Here is a 20,824-nt window from a genome sequence, read left to right as displayed (position 1 = left end):
GTATAGGCCACTTGGCTGGAAATAGAAAGCTGGTGAAGGTGTGTGAGAACAGGAAACACTAATTCACCCTGTTTGAGTGGGCCCTTAGTAAGTAATACCCGCCCACCCACCAACCTGATCAGCCGGACAGATTTAGAAACCACTGTACAAATCAAAGGATTTGGGGCCAAAGAAAAAGAAGCAGAGGGAGATGTATCTAATTTAATTATGAATATTAAAAAATACGTAGTCTTTTAATTTTTACCTGCTCAGTTATTTAGTATGAAAACACTGCTTGTATTAATCTTATAAATTAAGAACTGCCATAACTTCCAGGTCTTCCTTGTCTCATAGTCTTGCAGTTACAATGTCTGGTTACACTCTCTTTTGGACTTCAACTGTGTTAATTTCTGAGCTTCAAATCATAAAATTCTCCTGAATCATTTTGATATCAACACCCTTCATCTACTCTTTGCCCTTTATGTGCTGTTGTGGAGGAGCATGGTTGTTCACAGACACATCCAGCACTTGGATCCAAAGAGATGAAATTTCCTCCTTGTGGTTGCATCAACTGCCTCCTCCGTGACCTGTTTCACATTTTTTGCACAGCAGCCCCTTCTCCATGGAGAGACAAATTCCCTTGTCTCCCCGTTTTGGCATTAGGTTGCTTGTGTTTGCTTTGTCGGATCTGCAACAGCTGTATCCTCCTGATGATGTGTATAGAGCTTTCAGAAACTGATCCTGGGGATTAAAAACCAGTAGCTCTTGTGTTTAATAGGTGCCGACCTACATGGGGATGAATTTCTAACCCTCTGACCACCTGTCACTCCATCAAGTGCTGTAGGAGTTTGCAGACTTTGCAGGATTTGGCTCAGGAATAACGGGAGCAAATTGTAAAATGGGTTGTCAGATGTCAAGTTCTCCATGCAAACTGTTACCAGTTTGCAAAGTTGTGCAGAGAAAAGTTGAGATGTTGATCGAAAACTTGATGCTTATGCTGCCAAACTGACTGGGTATCAGTGTGGGTATCAAAATAATTTCTACAGTGTTTCCATTGCATTTCAGCAATGTTTAATCAGAAAATTATTTTAAAGCTTTACTAAAAGTAAATTCAAACAAAAAACTGCTGGTAAAATTATTAAAGTTGCTGTTGATGTGTGTTATTATACTTGGAAAAATGTTAACTGACATTCCATTAAAAATGGAGCTCATTTTACTGTTTTGTCATTATTGGTACTAGGATACATACAGCTTCAGCAGTGGGAGAGCTTGCTACCTAGTGCAGATGCTGTTTCATGGAGGGAGCAGAGATACAGGAAGTTATATTTCCGTAGACTTTTAAGGATATATTAATAGAAGGATGGTGTTTGTTTTTTTTTTTTTAAAAAAGGAGGATAATAGGCCAAAAGTGGAAAGTTAAGCGCCTTACAAGTATTGTCAAAGAAAGAGGTCTACGATGTTGCCATTTTGATGAGGCTTTTACAGTGCCAGTCATCTCTGCAAAAATAATCTGTTCTCTGTTCAGAGGCACTCACAAAAATGAATAGAAAGAAGCCAACAAGCAGTTATAATGTACTGCTTCTAAAAACACATTTCTAACACTGATCTGTTCATTCAAAACAACAGCAGAGGCTAAGCTCATCTGAGATCAATTCTGATATTGAGAATCACTTAGAAGAAACTTTGAATTTGGCCTTTAACATTAAGAAAAGAAAACTTCACAAAAGGAGTGCTGGTGATCAGGAACGGCTTTGGAGTTCTGAGATTATTTACTGCAATGGTAGGAGATGATATGGAGTTTAAAATATTTGGCTTTTTTTCTAACAAATGACATTCCTGATTCCTGAGAACGTCTCAGAAGAAAGCTCTGCAGTGATGTAGGGGTGATTCAGCAGAGGTGTGGAGTTTCTGGTCACATAAGGCAAACTGACTGTAATGCAGCTCGGGTCTGGTCGTTGTCACGATGAATTATACTCTGAATTTCAACATCACACTTCACCATACTTTGCTGAAACCTGTGGCCTATCTTCCTTAGTTGCATGTGCCTCTCTTGCCCTAGTTTCCTTCCTGGAAAGAGGGGACTAAATGTAAAAATAGGTGACTATACATGCATCTAGATACTTGTAGTCAAATCCAAACTACCTGCTACATGCAAGCTGACTTGCAGCCTGAAGCAAGCCAGCTGGATCGGTAAGCAGTGAAATCCGTTGGGGGAAAAGGAAGAAGGGGAACAGAATGGGTCTAGTTCAAATGTAAACTTCACAGTGTATGCAGACATGGCTATGTTCCTGTCCACACAAACAATCTGAGCACCTATATGAATGAACATGGGTCATTAAAAATATGGCTTGTAGTCTCTATGTCTAGAAGCCTAACTCAAACCTAACAGAGACTTTTAACTTAAGAGAAAAAGGTTTAACTTTCTCAGCTTCTATGAAGATTTTCATACTTTGTTCTCATAAGTAAAACCCAATGACAGTTCTCTTCTTAGGCTTCATAAATAGAGACAGATTTATATGCAAATGTCCTCTTGTAACTAATCTTAGAGCCCAGTGTCTGCCAAACTGCCAGAACTTCACCCAACAGTTAGATGTCTTGGCAGAGCAAGACATACACACACACACGCGCGCGCGCGCACACACACATATATATAGGTTTACAGAACATTCTGCCATCATGTTATGCTGTGGTCTGGAAAAAAGCAGTACTTAGAAATTTATGAAATGTAGATATATTCTACCACAGAAATTAGAAATAATCCACAAATATTAGAGCATGATAGGTCAGTGGTTACATTTCTCATGTGTTGGTGAGAGGTACAGAGTAAGAACTGAAACAATTTATTTGCAAGAATACTGAAAATGACTAGTTTCTGTGGTTTTCTGATTATCAGGACAAACTATGATTTCTGACAGGACCAGATGGAGCTGTGGTCTGGACTGTGAGCGCAGATCCTCGTCAGCAGTATAGAGGCCTCTAGTCCTGTTGGCCTTGATCACTTGCAAAGCTTGCCATCAGTCCTCTGCTGAACCACACAGCGTGCTCCTGGGAGATCAGGGCTGTGCCACTAGCTTTGCTAGTTTTGGAAAAAAATCACATGACCTCTCTATACCTCAGTGTCCTCATATCTAAATAAGGAATAATAATTTTCTGTACGGTAGAGTTGCTGTAAGGCACATGTTGCTGCTGTTATTATTTGTGAGTTTGGGACCAGCATGATGGGCGTACTCTGAGAGGCTTAGAGACCAGGCAAAACCTCAAAATTTCGGACATTTATTTATGCTGAGATAATAACTAATTTTTCTGTTAACTACTAAACCCCAGACATTAATCAATTTATTACTCAGTCCTTATGTATATGATGCTGTGAGTCTGATGCCACATCACTGGCTTTGACGGCTTTGGTGTTTCTTCCCTCTGAGACCAAGATGGCTAGGCTCAAGGGCTTTTCCCCCAAGGGAAGCTTGACTTTTTCCAAGCTCCACAGTGTATCACTGATGTTTATATACACTTTTCTGTGGGTCAAGATCTGTCTGGTCCAAAGGATTGTTTTCTCCTTTCACGGACCAGCCTCTGTTCTGGCTGGTGTAGGGAAGTGTTCCCACCTGGGTGCCACCACTTGGGTGCCAGCCTATTCCAGCTTGTTGAGAGCAGTGCTACCTGCTGGCAGATTGTGTGCCACTTCTCTTGATTCCTTCTGCAGTTCTGGACTGGGTACTATTAACTTGGTTTTGACAATTTTTATGCACCTATGTCAAATAAGTAGTTATCACAAGATATACTTTGCTTCCTACTCTAAATCAATCAGTCTTATAGTAAGTCTGGGAGTCTGGGTACAAGATAAGCAGAAATGAAGCGCAAATTGACCTTCATGCTACATTAAGATTATCTGATGAAAACACTATAGAAATCTAAAATGTTAGTGTGGTAGCATAAGAATATAATGTTATGAATAGGGGTGTGGAAAACTTGGTTTAAAAACACATTAGAAAATGAAAGGTCACTAGTGCTTGAAATGGTGTCGCATGCAGAGCTATGACACTTTGCCACCTTTTTAAGTACTAACATAAATACTTTCTGCTTTGCAGGGGAGAGATCAGCTGCATCTGTACTGCAGAGTTCATCTCCTGCTAGCAAATTGCAAGCGTGTGCACTATCCCACCACTTGTTCTGTTTTCCTGCAGAAGGGTGTCACTTGGAGGAAGATAAAATCCTGCCTAACTGATTCCCCTTGATAGTCAGTGAACCAGGACTGTGGAAACCCACCTGCCCTGGTGCTAGGCTGTGCTCCACCCCACCCCTCCCTGCAGGACCAAGAAGTGCACTCTGGAGCTGCCCTAACTTACAGATAAGCCAGCAAGAATGGTGTCATAGCTGTGACTTACCTCACCTCTTCGCTGTTACTGAACTTGAATTTGTCTACCCCCCTCCCTGCTTTTTTTCCCCCACTCAGTTCTTGCACCTCATTGCGCAAACACAGTAGCTGACCCTTGCCCAGCAGAAAGGGCTGCAGACCACTTGATCTCAGGGCACACAGCCTCAGCTGGTGTAGATTGACATAAATGACGTTCTAGCAATTTACTTTCAGTTGAGGATCTCATTTGTCTGCTGGTTTGTTCCACAACTCTTTCTGTAGTTTGGCTCATTAGTTTCTTTTTCTTTTCAGCTAAGTTAAAATCTCAAGGCTCAAGCTAAAACCCTGTGGCTCAAATGACTTTTTTTCTGCTAAATCTCTGTTGAAATAACTGCTGTATCTAAGAATATTCTGACGATTTGGATGTAAACGCCTCACAGTAAGTCAATGTTTTACTTGTTTTATACCATATTGCACTAAATCTGTTGACATTTAGTCATTCCAAATGCACTTTTTTACACAAGCAGAAGGTGTAAAACATGTAGTCAAGGATGAGAACTTCTTTTGTATTCGGGTGAATTTCAGTGAAATAGTATACCTAGAATAAATAAATATAAGTGATGCTTGGGTTTGGGGTTTTTTTCCCTGTTGGGCCATGTGGTGAAAAGCTGTAGTATACATTCATGCTATTTCTTTTTAATCGTGTAACATTCTTAAAATAATTGGAAGCTAATTTTGGTAGATATGATAAAAAAAAGTCTTTTTTTTTTTTTTTCCAAATGGTAATTTTGCAGCATCCTTAAGCTTGGGTAAAAAAAATGATTCTGACTTGAAAAACTGACATTCATGACTGTGACAGATCTGTTTATCTGCATTTTCAGGTCCTCTGGTGCTTAAAAATTTCCATAGCTAATCTCCTTCCCCCCAAATGCTGCAGCCCATTGGAGGCTAGAAATCATATGCTTGGGAAAAACACATGTACATATTTTAGAAAAAGGATTGAGAAGGAGTAACATGGCAGGAGACAGGATAATAAGGAAGGGTGGACAAAAAGCAGTGCAAAAAGTTAAGAGATCAGAGCTTACCACTGCTTCAGTCACTTGTTTTGCTGATTTCAGTTATCAAAGTGCTAATGTAGTTTTCTGTGAAACACTTTCTTCTATATGGCTTTGTTTCTAGTGCAAACTTAGCACTTGATCTAGGAAGTAGCTATAATTATTGACTACAGTATTTTATGTGATGAAACTTCTTTTGCTGTGATACCTGGGAAGACAGGAATAAATAACACTGTGGAGAAAGGGGTGCTTGTAAATAAGGAGAAGCTGTAAATGGCGCTATTTCATTTTTTGTGGAGAAGCTGGGGAAGGATCCAAGAAACATTCTGGAGTTATTTTGAAGATTAAAGGGATTTTATTAGAACTGTACCAATTTTGGAAAATCCATCTAGCACGCAGTCTTCAGCTCTTTTTGTTATGATGCCTAGGCTGTTTAAAGTCAATAGAGAATTTCAACAGCAGGTTTACAAGTGTGAGGGAGGTCCTAGTGAAAAATAAGTAGTAGTAAGCGTGTTGTATACCGTGGAAAGGAGTGAGCCTTGGTAAAGGGAATTTACTGTAAAGGTGTTTTCTGGGGGGCCTTGGTGTGTCTTCATGGAGGCAAAAGGAACAACACATGCTGTACCTTTTAGTGTTAGAGCAGGTCCATTGCTTTTGAGATCCTTGTAAAGTTCTTGTTATAAACCCATGAAAACCACGTTTCTAACTTCTCTGGGGATGATTGCTCCACCAGCTGTGCTGTATCCTGGTATACCTCTGGTTATATCTACCTGACTGGGAGCTAGCCAGATTTCGGCAGAGCTAGCATACCACAGTTTGCTTAGATGGATTGGAGATAAGGAGGAGGGGGAGAGACATGCAGGTGTAAGTCTTCACTGATTAGAAAGATAAAATCTGCATCATGTGGCAAATAGTGATCCAGCTGTAACAAATTAGCTTTACTTGTGATCTACCAGCTGCTTTTCAATTAGTAACATCTTCAGATCATCACCAGGTTTCATGCTGTCAGTCACAATGCTGTTGAGCCACACACATCCACAGGGCTTCCTATTTGAAAGTGATTATGTTGAAATAAAAATAAAACCATTACAAAGACCATATTTTAACAGAATTAATTTTTTGTGCAATTCAAGCAAAGGCATGCTTGTTTGGTTTTTCACAAGACTGGTCCGGGTTATGCTATGACATTGTTAGTTATATGTTGCATTTTACTGCAATTACATCCTTCAGTCAAACTATTTACTTAACATACTTAATAGAGGTAATCTTACTCTTCGAGTGAAAAAGATAGGAACATAATATAAATCTTAACACTAGTGGGACTGAGGGAGAGGAAAAAATGAAAATTACAGTTTTCAGAGTTCCAGGAGCTGAATCCAAGCCAAAGTCCTTTCAGATCTTTGGCTCTGAGCATTGTCTTCTGGAGGGATCTCTCTAGTGTACCGTGTCACCAGATCCATGCAGATTAATGCAGAGGTAGCCCTGAAGTTTGTTGGGTTTTGGTACGTGCTTTGAAGAATGCTCCAGTTTCTGAGGTAAGCGCTTTGGATTAGCTGATACCATTCTGGGAAAGGCTTTTAGTGCTGATGGAAGGACTCCACAATGTGCAAGGTCCCACAGCTCCCTCATCTTAACAGCAAAGCCTTGCTTAACATTCACTTTCCTGCCTCTTTTGTGCCCTGTGACTGCAGAGTGTGGCATAAGGGGTTCAGCCTTACAGCTTTCCAGACGCTGCATTTGCTGTATCCTGCTGTTGCTGCAGCTTGTTACTGTGGTGTGAATTGCATGGGGGAGCATCCCTCAGAGCTGCTGACACCCTGTAGAGCAAAGGGCTCCAAGTGAATGATGGTGTGGAGTGCAGGATCACTGGTCTCTCCTTAACCCTAGACACTGAAGGCAGATGTCCTTGCCCTGCATAAATCAGCTCAGCTCTGGCTTTTTTTTTTTCTTTTCCCACAAAACTTCCTTTGCAGGGTCTAAGTCCTGGTTGACACCAGCCGTCTTCTGAGTAGCTGTCAGCTGTAGCAATGGTAGAACAGAGAATCAATGTAGAGTGTGGCAAAGGGTAAATCCTTTGCAGTGCCTGGAAGTACGCATTTTAACAGAATTTAATGTTAAATCGGACAGGAGAAAAACGACAAACAAGCTAGAGGAGGAAAAAGGACAGCATTTTTCAGGGTGTATTGAAGAACAGTGGCAACAGGGTTTATCTGGAAACAGAAATGTTGCGAAAACGTTAGGTTTTACTGTGTACTAATACCAATATCGCCCTCTGACAACAGTAGAATTGTTGTCATGTAAATCCCCTTTTCTTCTCTTATCTCCCCCAACTAGCTCATGGAAAAAGTGTAGGTGGGATTGGAAGAAAACCAGTTTGTGCAAATAAAGTTATTTTTTATATTCTGCTTTTAATGTCTCTCATAATGGCAAGTAACTTCGCTGATTGTTCATGAGTGCAGTGTTCAGTGTGCATGTTATTAAAACCTTTCTGTTATTGTTATGTTCACTAAGTTTTAGTAGAAAACAGAGCATTTTTAGGATGTGGGTAACTCCAAATTCATGAGCAGAGAGAAAAAAATTAGACATTGAAAAAACATCATGTTTCAGGAAAAATGTAGGTGGCCTTCCGTCCTTATTTCATTGCACTGTTTGTTTATTTGATTTTTGTCTCGTTTCTCAGTGACAGTTTGTTTGTATTTTTAAATTACATTGGTCCAAGATTATTATTGTTTAAAAATTACTGATAAAGGCTATCCTATTCAAACAAGTTGTGGAGAATACTTCTCACCTGACAGTCTCAATAATAACTGGCCCTCCAGCAAGAGCTGAGCAAAATTCTTTCCTTTGTGATAAATAACTACTCAGTATTTTCAAGTAAGATTTAGAAGTGCTATTTAGCTTGCACAACAACTAGTAATAATTTTTTCCCAGTTTAACACCCTTGTCAGGTGTTATGAAGAGGATTTTTCCTGATTATTAGCTGAACAATTCAGTTTGGTCCTTGGTGCCCGGATCCATCCCTTTTCTTCTCCTTTCTTCTCAGATTTATTCTACCCACTGAATTTTACTTTTCCTTTTTTGTCAGCTCCGGGATTATTTGTTCTATGCTTACTCTGGGTTTAATCTTCCTTGCCACAGGGCCAGACAAAAAAGCCAAGAGGCTGTATGCCTCTGGAAGAAGAGATTATTTCCTTCACCTGAAACCTGAATTCCTTTCACTTGTCCCCTTTTCCCCAGCCTGAATTTCCTGTAAGCTCAAACTTTTGGCAGACAAGAGGGAGAGAGTACCCGATTCTTGTAATATTTCTACTTACTTACCTGCTAGGAAATTAATCTTCTTTTCTGTCTCTTGTGGTTTGTAGTAGTCGGCATGAAATTTTTCTGTAGAACAGTATTTTAGGCTTCTAAATAAATGTATTTTTTTCTTCCACATTTACTTTGCAGGGACTGACCTTACCTCTATGATTAAAATTGGCCTTTCACTTTTCATATTCACTAACCTCACCATGACCAAAATAATTAATGTGGTACATCTGTAAACTTTCTCTAGGGTTCCTTTTTATTTTATTTTATTTTACGAAAATTAAGACAAATTAGAAAAGGCATTTGGGAAATTTTTCTGCTTCAGAAAAATAAGATTAACTCACTACTTGAACACTTTCCGAACTCTCTTGGCTCGTCATACCTCCAAAATAGGTCAATATAGACCTTCCAGATGAGTATATTGACTTAATCTGTTAGCTTTGGCAACTATTGGTAGTGTTGAGTAGATTTCTTCCCACTGATAATAGTTAAGCAGTTGTGGTTGAAATTACTTTGCTGTTAGAACAGTTTCCACATACGTAAAAGGCTCTGTAAGGCTCATAAACAAAGCCATGGGCAGTAACTAATCTGACTTTCATTTTTGTGGCACTATGTAGGAATTCTGAAAATTCTGCAGAAATGTCAAATAATTCTGTTTCAGTGTGATTTTTTAAAATTATTAGTTTTCAATTTAGACTGTGAACCTTTTATCTTCAAATTTCAAATTTGCAAATATTAACCTTTAAGGTTTTTGGATGTGCCATAAGCTTTTGCATACAAAGGAAGCAAACATGCAGGGCAATTTACACCTTGCGTAAATACTGATTTTTGTGACACATCACAACCTGTTGCTGCCAGGGATGCAGTTTGTAAAGCCCAGGCGGCCTTATTGACCAAGTGCAAAGAGCAGGATTACGTGAGGGTCAGCAAAAAAAGGTTTTTACCACTAGAATTTTACCTTTGCCCACTTTCTTACTTTTAAGGTTTTAAAGTGTAACTTCAAAGTGAAGTTGGCCTTTTCAATATTTAAGTGGTTTGAAGAGGCAAAAAAATTTCAGGTATTCCTTTCTCCTCTCCCCCTTTATGGCTTCATTATGTTACTGATTTTCAGGCTTCAGAAAGTGCAAAGATCCTTGTCCTCCTGACTTCAGAGGTCTCGAAGCAATTGTGTTTTAACCTCAATGAAAATTTCATAGAAACAGATTCTTCTCGTGTGGTGTAGACCAGTCCCTTTATGTGACAGCAGATGGGGTATCTCTTTCAGTGGCTGTGCAAAGAAATAGATGGAGAAAAATGCATTGTTACCTGTGCTTGCTTGAGAGATGTATTTGAAGGCAGAGGGTGTATTTTAGGATTGTCATGTCTAATGGTTCATATTTCATAAGATTGAATTGTTTAAGATACTAGTAGAGATTTAAATTAAACTATTCCGTCGGATGAAGGCTGATTTTTGGAGGGTGGGGGAGGATTTTCCACCTGAAATCTGTAGGGACTTCTCAGGGGAGACATTTGCCATTAGGTCAGTAGAAAATAGTTTGGTGTCTTCCTGCACCCCTCCAGGTTCTTGCTTTTCTATCAAGTTGGTTTAAATGGAGTTTAATCCTCTGGTTTTTAACTATGTCCTGTAGTATTTTAGTGAATGCCAAGTGGAGATTTGTAAGTGAGAAAGAAAACCTGCGTGTGAAAATGTCTGGAGAGTGAGCAGAGAAAAGAAATTAGAATGGAAAAGAGAACTTGGTAGAGTCACCTGTCTGGAGAAAATTAGCGAGTCAGCGGTGGGTGATACCGTTAGTATTAATAGTGAAATAATTTTAGCACGTCTGTTTAGTTTCCTAGAAGTAGCATAATAAATGCTGAAATGATAAAAGCCACAGTTAGGATTAGCAAGCGTATGCAGCTTGCTCTTTCAAAAAAAAAAAGACACTAAATATTTCCTTGCATTTAAATTGTGTATCTTTTGTGTCTGTCGTGGTGGTGAACAATACCTCAAGAACTCATTAGCAGTGGCAGCTGTCCTTTTAAATTTTGGATTGGTTTCCCACAGCTGTCAGACTACTTGATCTTTTTAGAAGACTCATTATTTCTACTCTTTTATTCAACTGTGAGGAAGCGACAGTGGTGATTGGGATTTTGTTATGTCAGTTTCCCACTATCTTGTCTTATACATAGAAACATATTGTACTGCCCTCAGTGTTTGAAAATACATTGTTGTTTTACTTGGAGAAATTGCTTGTGTATTTTATGTGCGTATATTAGCAATTTTCAAGAAGGGCTCAAGTTGGGCTGTTACCATTAAACTCATGGTTTTTAAAAAATCAAGCAAGCTAGGACACAGATGTCATATCTACAAAGTGTTAATGAGATCAAATGCTCAAATACAGTAATTGCAATGAGAAGGCTTTTGATTGTAGCTTACAAAATATTGGTAGCTTGGACTAATTTGTTGCTGCCAGCCAACAGTGGATAGAAATCTGCATCAGAACCAAGTTCAGGGCTGCAGAAATGTTTTGTCTCTGAGGGTGCTGGTACTGACTATGGTGCAAGTCCAGTGCTGGGCTCCCCAGTTCAAGAGACTAGGGAGGGTCCAGCAGAGGACTGCAGAGATGCTGAGGGGACTGGAGCATCTCCCTGATGAGGGAAACTGAGAGAGCTGGGCCTGTACAGCCTGCAGAAGAGAAGACTGAGAGGGGATTTTTTCAGTGTCCACAAATACCTTAAGGGCGAGTGCCAAGAGGACGGGGCCAGGCTCTTATCAGTGGTGCCCCAGTGACAGGACAAGGGGCAACGGGCACAAACTGCCATATGGAATATTCCATCTGAATACTGAGGAAGAACTGCTTTACTTTGAGGGTGACCGAGCCCTGGGACAGGCTTTCCAGAGAGGCTGTGGGGTCTCCTTCTCTGGGGAGATTCAAAACCTGCTGGGACGTGACTCTGTGCAGCCTGCTCTGGGTGCACCTGCTTTAGCAGGGGCTGGGCTAGATGATCTCCAGAGGTGCCTTCCAACCCTGACTCTTCTGTGATTCTGTGTCAGGTGCCAGACTGGCTGGATTGCCTGGTCTTGCTAGTATGACTGTTGCCGTTTCCCTTGTTTTTCTGACTTTAGTTGCTGCAGAATTAAGATAACAATGAGCGCTTTAGAAAAATCTGTCTTTTTATATAGAGCGTGTGCATGTTTTAGTAAAATCAAAGTAGTTTGCAAATTTCTAACTTTGACCTCAACTTACAAGCCTTTAGAGCACATGAGACCTGGCTGAAAAACAGTTTTAAGTGCCCCATGTTATTACTAAACATTAAAGGTTGCTAAAACTTTCTTAGTTAACCATTTGTAACAATAGCTATAGTTGGGGTTTTTTTTGGCAGTGGTAGTGTCTGGGATTTCTTCGTTATTGATGGAAATAATTAAACTGGCCATCAAAAGTTTTAGCAGCTGCAGCAGTTCATGTGCTCATGTAGTTTCTGGCCAACTAAATGGCAGAACATGGTGGTCCCCTCTGCGTGTCGGGTTGTTGCAGTGTGTGCATGGGTGCTTGCCAAAGTGGCTGATGGAAATGGAATCTCCTCAGGGGCATGGGCACTGCACGGGGATGCGGAGCTGGGCAATATCCCGTTTGTGTCAGGACTGCTTCAGCCTTCAGACAGGAGCTGTGGAAAGCTATCTCCTGTGACTTGCATAGAGGTTCTAATTTGTGAGATTTAAAATAATTTAGCCCAGCCAATTATTCTCAAGCATTCGGATTTTTACTAGAAATGTAATACATTCAAACACCTGTGGTATTAATTCAGGAGTTCAGGTAAACTAAACATCTTCAGAGGTAGCTCTGCAACTTCTGGATGGGCATCTTTTCTTAAAGGCACTGCTTAAATGTGACATAGTTTTGTGTGTTCAACCTCAGAATGAAAGTGCTCTTTTCTGAGTGTTTACTGTGGGCAGAAATAGTAGTATGACAGCAAATACTGCTGGCCACAAACAATATTCTTCATAAATGCATATCTACATTTTACATTATAGCATATGTATTTGAATATTTTACTGGTGCTGAGGAGAGATTTGAAGTTATGCCATTTTAATTTCATCCTGTAAAAGCTTTGATGGTGGAGCAGTATTAGGATGAGTTTTTTTGGGCAAAGGTCTTTCAGACAGCAATGGGTAAGACAAACACTGGAAATAGTTTAGTTGTATTTATGTGAAAGTTGCTGGTCAAGCCCAGAGGCTTGGCAGCAATACCTTTATGGTGGGATATGAGTAAAATAATGTTGTGTTTTGCCGCCCACAAATCTGCATAAGCTGTGGGTACGAGGGAGGATGCTGACCGCCTACAGCCTGAGCGCCACGGAGGTACCTGGAGACCGGGCACGTGGCTGGTCCCAGGCCTTCTGTGAGACACAAAGAACTAATGAGATTGGGGAAATTCTTGTGTTTCTTGCTACTTAAAGAGCAGTTCATTTGTTCAAACTTCTGGAAACTAAGGTAATGCTGAAACACTTCGCTTAATTTTTTCGTTATGAATAGTGCCATTGCTTCAGCAAAGGCCCATTTCAAAATGAAAGCTGTTTAAAGGTCAAATGTAGTTTATAGCATAATTATTCACCTCGTGCCTGTTCTGTGGGAAGTGCATTCAGACACCTGATTGTTGCAAAAATATTTTTGCAAAGCAAAGGCTCTTTTTCTAGGTGCTAGAAATGTTAGTTTTGAATTAAAGTGAAATACGTTATTTTACTAAGGCTGCAGTGATGCATGAAAAACAGATAAGATTAGAACTGTTTGTGCACTTTGATTTAATAAAGCCCATTTTCCTTTTGGAGGTACCTTTCTTGGCCTCCCGCGCTTCTTCCTCAAACAAAAGTCTTTAGCTACACATAGTTTACCAGCTTAAGTATACTTCAAAAATGGTAATTTAAAAGCCCTGTATAGCCAAAATAGCTCTGTTCCGGAACGACTCACAGCATGGTCTTTAAAACAGAACACCCAGCTACTAAGCTGTTCTGTGTCACCTCAAAACATCTGTGGAAAACAAGGCTATAATAGATACATTGTTCTCAGATGCTTTTTTCTTTTTTGTTAAGTCTTGTTAAATAGCCAGTACTTTATTTCAGTAGAATAGGGCCCTTTTCTCTTGCAGTAGCAAAAACTTCCCTCCTACAAGGATAGTTCTGTATGCCTGCGTGCCTGTACTTTCTTTTACATCTTTTAAGAGACTCCAGTTAAGAGCTAATCTGACTCAAATGGTGGCTGTTTACCCCTCTTAGCCATTTCTTTCCTACTGTGCATATGGCTCCCTAATTCTTTCCTATTCCTTCAGTTGCACCAATGCTCTCACCTCACTCTCTAAAAAAGGATGGTGCTCACATGCATGGCTGTGGTGCGTTTTCTCTTTGCTCTTCGTACTGTCACTCTAAATGCTGCTCTCTAGGTCCTGTTCTTCATTCGCAGCCCTCAAAGCAAGTACCGTGTATTTGTCCTACAAACATACACCCTCTTCTGCAGTCCAGGAAGCAGCAACACTGTCCTGTGGAGAAGATGACCAGATCAATTGGGTGCTTACGCTATGGCATTGGCTTCCATCCACAGCTCCCCTTCCCTCGCTCCTTAGAAGCAGCGTGTGAAATAAGGTGATATTTATTCTATGAGTAAGTTTTGTAGTTGCTTTTAGGTCTACAGGTCTAGGAATTTACAAGATAAAAATAGAAACTAAAGGTAGCTTTGAGATTCAGAGAGCTCGTAACCCGAGAGGACCCTTTGGAGGTAGTCAGCGGAGAAGGAATCTCCTGAGGCCTTGCTTTTTATTCATCCTTTGATCAAGAGTGACTGCCTCTGAAATGGCAAAGTTTAAAGACTATCTACAAAAGCGTCTGCTATGAGCCGGCCCCTGAGAAATGACTGTATCTGTAGGCAAACTGGAAATAACATTTCCGTTGCCAGATGAACTTTCAGGCAGTTAAATTCTGATCACAGTAGGGAAAGGAAAAAGGAACACTGAGTTATGAAAAACACTTTTATTAAAATTACACAAAAAATCTATTTCAAGTGACTTGCATTCCATTTTAAGTATGGCTCATAATACCCACCTACCAGTCAGGTTTAACGTCAATAGCGTGTAAAAGAACTTTATGTCATTTGATTAGTAACAATTTTATTTTCATTCACATCATCGTGTCAACTCTTTTCCCATTCCAAAACAACAGACCTACTGCCGCCTTAAATTCAGACATGTTCAGACCTTTCAAGTATCAAACACAATAAAAGTACTTGCAACAAGGAAGGCAAAACATTCATCTAATTATAACTGATATGGAAAATTTCAAATTTCTAAACCCGTGGTTTGTGGGTTTTTTGTGAATTGTGAAATTTGCTTCTGCCTTTCTGTGTATGGAAATACAGGTTGCATGTCTGCCATTGTAGCACATAAAGTACTGATGTTTCTGATGAGTTTTGATGAATTTGGGGATGAACAAAAGAACACACGAACCAGTATAAGATGCTGCAGGTAGATATTCCTTGATTGTTTGTGTTTCATTGTTTTTTCAAGCATTTGATTCACGTAGAGTTGCATATTCTTGTAGGTGTACCAGCCTCTCCGAAAGACTTGGGAAGCTGATTGTATGCGTTGCAGGACTGCCCAGTGGCATAAACTGATTTTTTTCTTGTGCTTCCTGTCAAAACAGCTGTATTGGTATCAGTAGCAAAAGCTGATTTTAGTTTATAGCTAGCTTCTTTCTGATACGTGGAACCAGTTAAGGTTTTGTTTCCTTTCCAAACCAGGGTTTCCAATAAAGGAACAGTAGGATCAACCTAAAGGTTTTAATCTTCACCTTTTTTTTTTTTTTTAATGGTGATCTATTGCCAAACCGCTAAATCTTTTGTATACTTCTTGCAAAGTTTTGTACAATGGCACCAAACAACATGCCAGATCTCAGAGCCACCTGCGGTCATTTGAATCGCATTCTCTTTGTGCTCGTAGCTTCTGTTGACAACAGATCTGCAAATACTCTTTGGGTAGGCAGCATTCATTTTTCCTGGTATTCAGTACTGTGCCTAAATATGTGAATTTATTCACCAGTTCCCTGATAGCTGATTCTTCTAGTGACAAATGCCAGTGTGTCCCCAGTCTTGTTCCTGGCTCAGCAGGATGTGATTTTTGGATGCCAGAGTCTCCCTCCTGGCTCTGTTTGGTGACAGATGCTACCAAGCATAGATGGTCACTAGAGGTTCATGGCTCAGTGCCCTGCTTTTCTCCTGTCCATCTTCCTCTGGTAGGAGAGAGGAGCAAGGGAAAGAGGTGGCTCCTATCCTTCTGCTTGTGTTACCGCAACACCTTCTGATCTGGGCGTCCAGTTGGGAGAAGGAAGGTGGCTCATCTGGACCTGCCTCTTTCATAGATCCTCCTGGCCCTCACTGATTCCAGTTCCTTACCCAGGCAGCAACGCTTTCTGTGAGCTCTGGCCACGGCGCTGTGCCTTGCTGAATGCTGCTCCTCAAGCTTCAGGTGCGCTGGAGTTTGAGCGGCCCTGGGGTCCTTCTCATAGACAATCTGTGCTGCAAGCTGAGATCCAGGCCGTGCGCTGAGCTGGTGGACGCAGGCAGAATTGTTCTCCAATAAGCAAGGGAAACTAGGATGGTTATCAAGATGCGTCTGCAAATTGCAGTCAGTCCTGCCATCCCGCTCCATCCCTCCATTGTGAGGAGGGAAAAAAAATCCAAAATCAACAAACCCGTCTGAGCAGTTGGACCTGGACATAGTGGCTGCTCACTTACAGGCTTCTTCAGGGAGCAGCTGCAGAAGTGGAAATCTTACATTTAGGAGCACTAGCCACGATCAGAGAAATTGGAATACTGTGTATAGAAAGGGTACATTTTAGCAAAACAATAAACCCACTTGAATAAAATGAGATCCCTTTAATGTAATACTTTTCAGTAAAAAGGAGGAGGCGGCTAGAGCAAGACTGCCTTTTGGCGCATACCTTTTGAGGTAATTTAGCTTTTCTGTTGTCATTGTGAAAATGTGTATATACATATATATATCTGAACAGCATCAAAATATGTAACTAAATGATAGAGACATTTGTCCTTGATTTCTTACTGTGAAAAATTTCCAAAGAATGCAGTCCAGGTTTCATCCTTTCTGGATCTAAGTCAGCCAGAGTTGCATTTATTTTCATAGCGCTGTTTTCATTCCCGAAATGAGTGTTTATTAGAAATAGGTAACAGAAAGCAAAGTCATCTTGTGCCAAAAGATTCTTCTAAACCTGATGTGTTTTTGCTTCAGGAACTTTAGATGTACAAATATTTCTGTGGGTTTGGGAAGGGAACTAGCTGTTTCCTTTGAGGTATCAATACGAGCATTTTGGGGCTAAATCCTTGTCTCTGCTGGGACACTGGAACTTCTGAGGCCCTGTAGAAAGCCTGGCTGGGATTCTAGTGAGCTTGGCACTTGCAGCCTAGATCTTGACTAGATAGAGACGGCACATAGGGAGGCCACGCCAGCAGAATAGCAAAACAAATTATTAATGACACCTAGAGAAGGAAAAAGAATTTGGAAAACATCAGGGATTTGGTGTTCATGGTTTGACTGCCGCAATTATAAAACTACATCAGTTTTCATCAGGTTTTTGCTGATGGTTTGACTAAGCAGACTTGTACAATTTCCCAGTAAGAGTTGCACAACAGCCCTGCAACATACAGTGAGGGTCTACAAAGCAAGTGCCTGTCTTCCTTGGTACTTACTCCTAGAGGAATTCCAGTAGTTTATGTGTGTGTTTTTCCTCCCTCTTCTCCTGCCAACTACCACGTATCCCCCCTCTGATAAAGGTTACTTCCAGACTGATGGAAATACGAAAACCGCAGAGGGTAGGTTTATATAGTTACCTTTCCTGTGTAGCAGTGCTTATCTTCGTGGCGTTTGCTTTCAAAGAACTCATCGGAGAGTGGTTACTGTGAGGGAAGGCTGGCTAACCAAAGCTTTGTTTACTGGGAAGGAAAAATAATGTCCTCAGTACTGCAGCTGGACAGACTGTGATGTTTAGGAGTTGGTGTCTTTCACTGTGAGTTACCAGTTCAAACTATATCTGAATGGACAGGGCCCGGGGCTGGTGATGGCTCTATGGGAAACGGATCGATGTTCTAGTTCAAGGGTGAATTCACATCCCAGCTGGAGCTCAGTAGTTTAGCTGTCAACAATCCCAGGAAAATGAAGCAGAAGAGATCCTCTGAGAGGACTGGAACATATTGGCGAGGGAATCTGAAGAAAATACTGCACCAGCAGTGTTTCACTTCATTCATTTATAAAAAGAGAGGGTTTATTTCAGTGCTAGCAAAACTGGCAATACAACAGCTAGCTTTGTTAATACACAAGCTCAAGACAAAAAATCGTGTGCCTGCCTGTGAAACATCTTGTGTCATAATCCATTATCTTCGGCTGTTACCTCTCTCTGGTATGGTTTTGTGACCTGATTGGATAGTCTTTGTTATAGACACATAGTAGAAACCACTGTTGCATAAAAGGACAAACTAAATCAAGTAGGAAGACACTGATCATATGGGATTTATAGATGGAAGAAAATGTTGCCCTTATTCAATCCATTTTATACAGTTCATATTTGTGGTCTTGAAAAAGTGTCTAAGCATAGTTATTTGCGTTTGATAAAAACTGTGTTGTGTCAATTTATGGTTTAAAAAGTCTGTTGAGAGGCATATTTGAGATGGAATGCTTGGATTCTATTTTTAAATCATATGCTTGCGTGTAATAAATGTTTCAGAGCAGGGCTCCTGATGTCATTCATGTATAAGGTGCCAAATTTGACACCTTATACGAGGTGCTGCAGTTATTCTCCTTGTAAAAGATGCAGTAAGAACTGGGAAGGCTTTGCCATTGTAGCTGGCTGTACAACTGGTCCTAGTTAATTTCAGGGAATAAATCAAACGGCTTAATAAAGCCCACCACACAAAAATTATTTGAGTTGACCCGAGTAATTTTACTCCCCCAAAAGAGGTAGAAGTAACCCCTTTATTTTTTAAAACTAAATCTTCAGTATAATTTGAAAATATTTGAAGGTCTAATATGAAGAGGGAAGGTATCATTAATTTTTTGGGGAGAGGGAGAAAAAAGCGGGGGGGAATGGTTTTAACTATAGGAAACAAGATGGAGAATTTTATTCCTATCAAGTAATTACTACTAAACCCAAACCAAAATATCCCAGCAAATACGGAAAGAATCCACGCCAATTTTTGCTAATGGAAGCTACACACTCTCTGGCACTTCATTTCCATCCAGGTTAATTTTCATCGTTTATTATCATGATAGATACATAACACAAATAGGAACTCTGTGGACATGCAAGGTAACTATTATTTACTGTTCCAAATTCCTTAAAAACACCACTTCTAAAGAAAATTATACACATGATCTACCCCTTAGATTGCCAAAAATAGGAAAGCAGACATGTGAGACGGGAGGACTCGGGACTGATAGACTTGAGGCTTTTGGGGATGTGTCTCATTTCACAGGATAAAGATCACTCCTCCATTGCCAGACGAAGAAAGCCAACCTATGCAATTATGAGAAAGAGCTGGGATATGTTTAAGGTATTTTAAAATTAAAAAAAAAAATTAAAACTGTAAAATTTGGTCCTGCTTGGTTTTGAGAAGGGGAAAGACACTGGCAGATAAAGGGAAAGCTACAAAGTTTATAATTAAATTTCAAATTCTTGTGGCAGTTGAACTACCAAAGGGTTTATAATTTTAGAAAGAAAATTATGATGCGTTGGTAGATTAAAGATGCAGATTTTTGGACAACTTTGAAGGACGGCATGCATGTCTCAGTGGCATATGACTGCATCTTTTCCACCTAAATGATTCTATGACTAAGGAGCAGAATATATTTGAATGTTGCTGAAAATGACTGAGAATTCTACACAGAGTAGCATCACTAAACCATTTCCAGATAAAACAGAAGTGGGTCAAATCATCTATTGATTCACTGCAAGAAAATTATTAACATCTTCTCTGATCTCTGAAGTTACAGAGAAATCATCGTCACTGTGGCTAATTTTTCTGTAACGCTAGAACACTGACCAAGCTTGCCTTTCTAGGAGCCAGAGCCATCTGTCAGCAATGAGTAACAACTAACGAATCATCCAACCAAAGAGAGCGAGTAGAGCTTTCCACTGTCAGTAAACAAGGCATAGGAGGTTTTGGCCCAACATCTTTTATTTCAGATCTGAAGAACTCGGTTGTGATAGTTTTGGAGTTAGTTGCTATGTACTTACTCATAAACCGTTTAGGATTGCTTCAGTCAACACACTGGCCTAACAATTAAGCAATTTCGGACTGTATTGTTTGACTGAAAAGATGAGTGCTGTACTTTTTTCAGCTCTAGTCATGGAGCTTCGTATGCATAGCAGTATTGGCTCTGTAACTGCAAGTGATAGCAGTGTTCCTATTATCTGAAGTACTTATGAGTTTTGGGAAAAAAGCTGCTATTTTACATTCCATTCAGACCTATGTAAACACCATCAAACCTAGCAAAATTTGTTTTTAACGTAGGGATGAAATATTGATTTGAATCAGATAATGTTATACTGGTGTTAAACTAGCATTTAAATCAAGTGGTCGTCTCCAGAGGTTTCTTTTCCTCATTCTAATTGTTTCTTTTTTATTATTTTTCTTCTTTAAAAGCGTCTTATTCTGAAACCCCAAAAGCACTAAACCAATCATTAATTTGCAAAATGGCCATCTAAATATTCTAAAATCTGCAACTTAAAACAAGAAAGCCAAGCGAAAGGTTATTGTTTCAAACTGAATTAATTCTTAAGTGCCAAGTATATGCAACCATTTGTAAGGTTTGTCTATACTTCCTGAAAGACAGATATACCACTTTTCCACAGCTGCAGACCAGACTGCTTCCCTTCTTCCCGAGAACAAGTGTGGCACTTGGCACTCAGCCTTGTGCTGCTTTTACTTACCTAAACGGGCAGGTAGATCCCGGTGAGGAATCGCCGGTCCTGAGACCTGGAGGCTGGAGCTGCTGCGCTAGAGGGTGACACTGGGGCTGCCCTGCCCGCCAGCCCTGCCTGAGGCCTGCTAACAAAGGGGAGGCTCGGAGAGTTCCAAAACTCCCTGGCCCTCCATGCAGCG

General features: G+C 40.3%; 1 long non-coding RNA gene across 5 annotated transcripts in view; it reads left to right on the top strand.

Moving 5' to 3' along the window:
* The window catches only part of LOC114017256 (uncharacterized), a 45,661-nt gene that overhangs the window by 15,651 nt on the left and 9,186 nt on the right, over window positions 1-20,824 (top strand). For all 5 annotated transcript variants that reach the window (XR_008733362.1, XR_008733365.1, XR_008733366.1 and 2 more), the window contains one exon: window positions 4,646-4,772. This is a non-coding gene — a long non-coding RNA (uncharacterized LOC114017256). The remainder of the gene's footprint in view (window positions 1-4,645; window positions 4,773-20,824) is intronic.

This window comes from Falco cherrug, chromosome 7, assembly GCF_023634085.1.
Source record: "Falco cherrug isolate bFalChe1 chromosome 7, bFalChe1.pri, whole genome shotgun sequence".
NCBI classification, from domain to species: domain Eukaryota; kingdom Metazoa; phylum Chordata; class Aves; order Falconiformes; family Falconidae; genus Falco; species Falco cherrug.
Note: the sequence above shows the minus strand (reverse complement) of the source record. Positions and strands in the feature narration are given on the sequence as shown.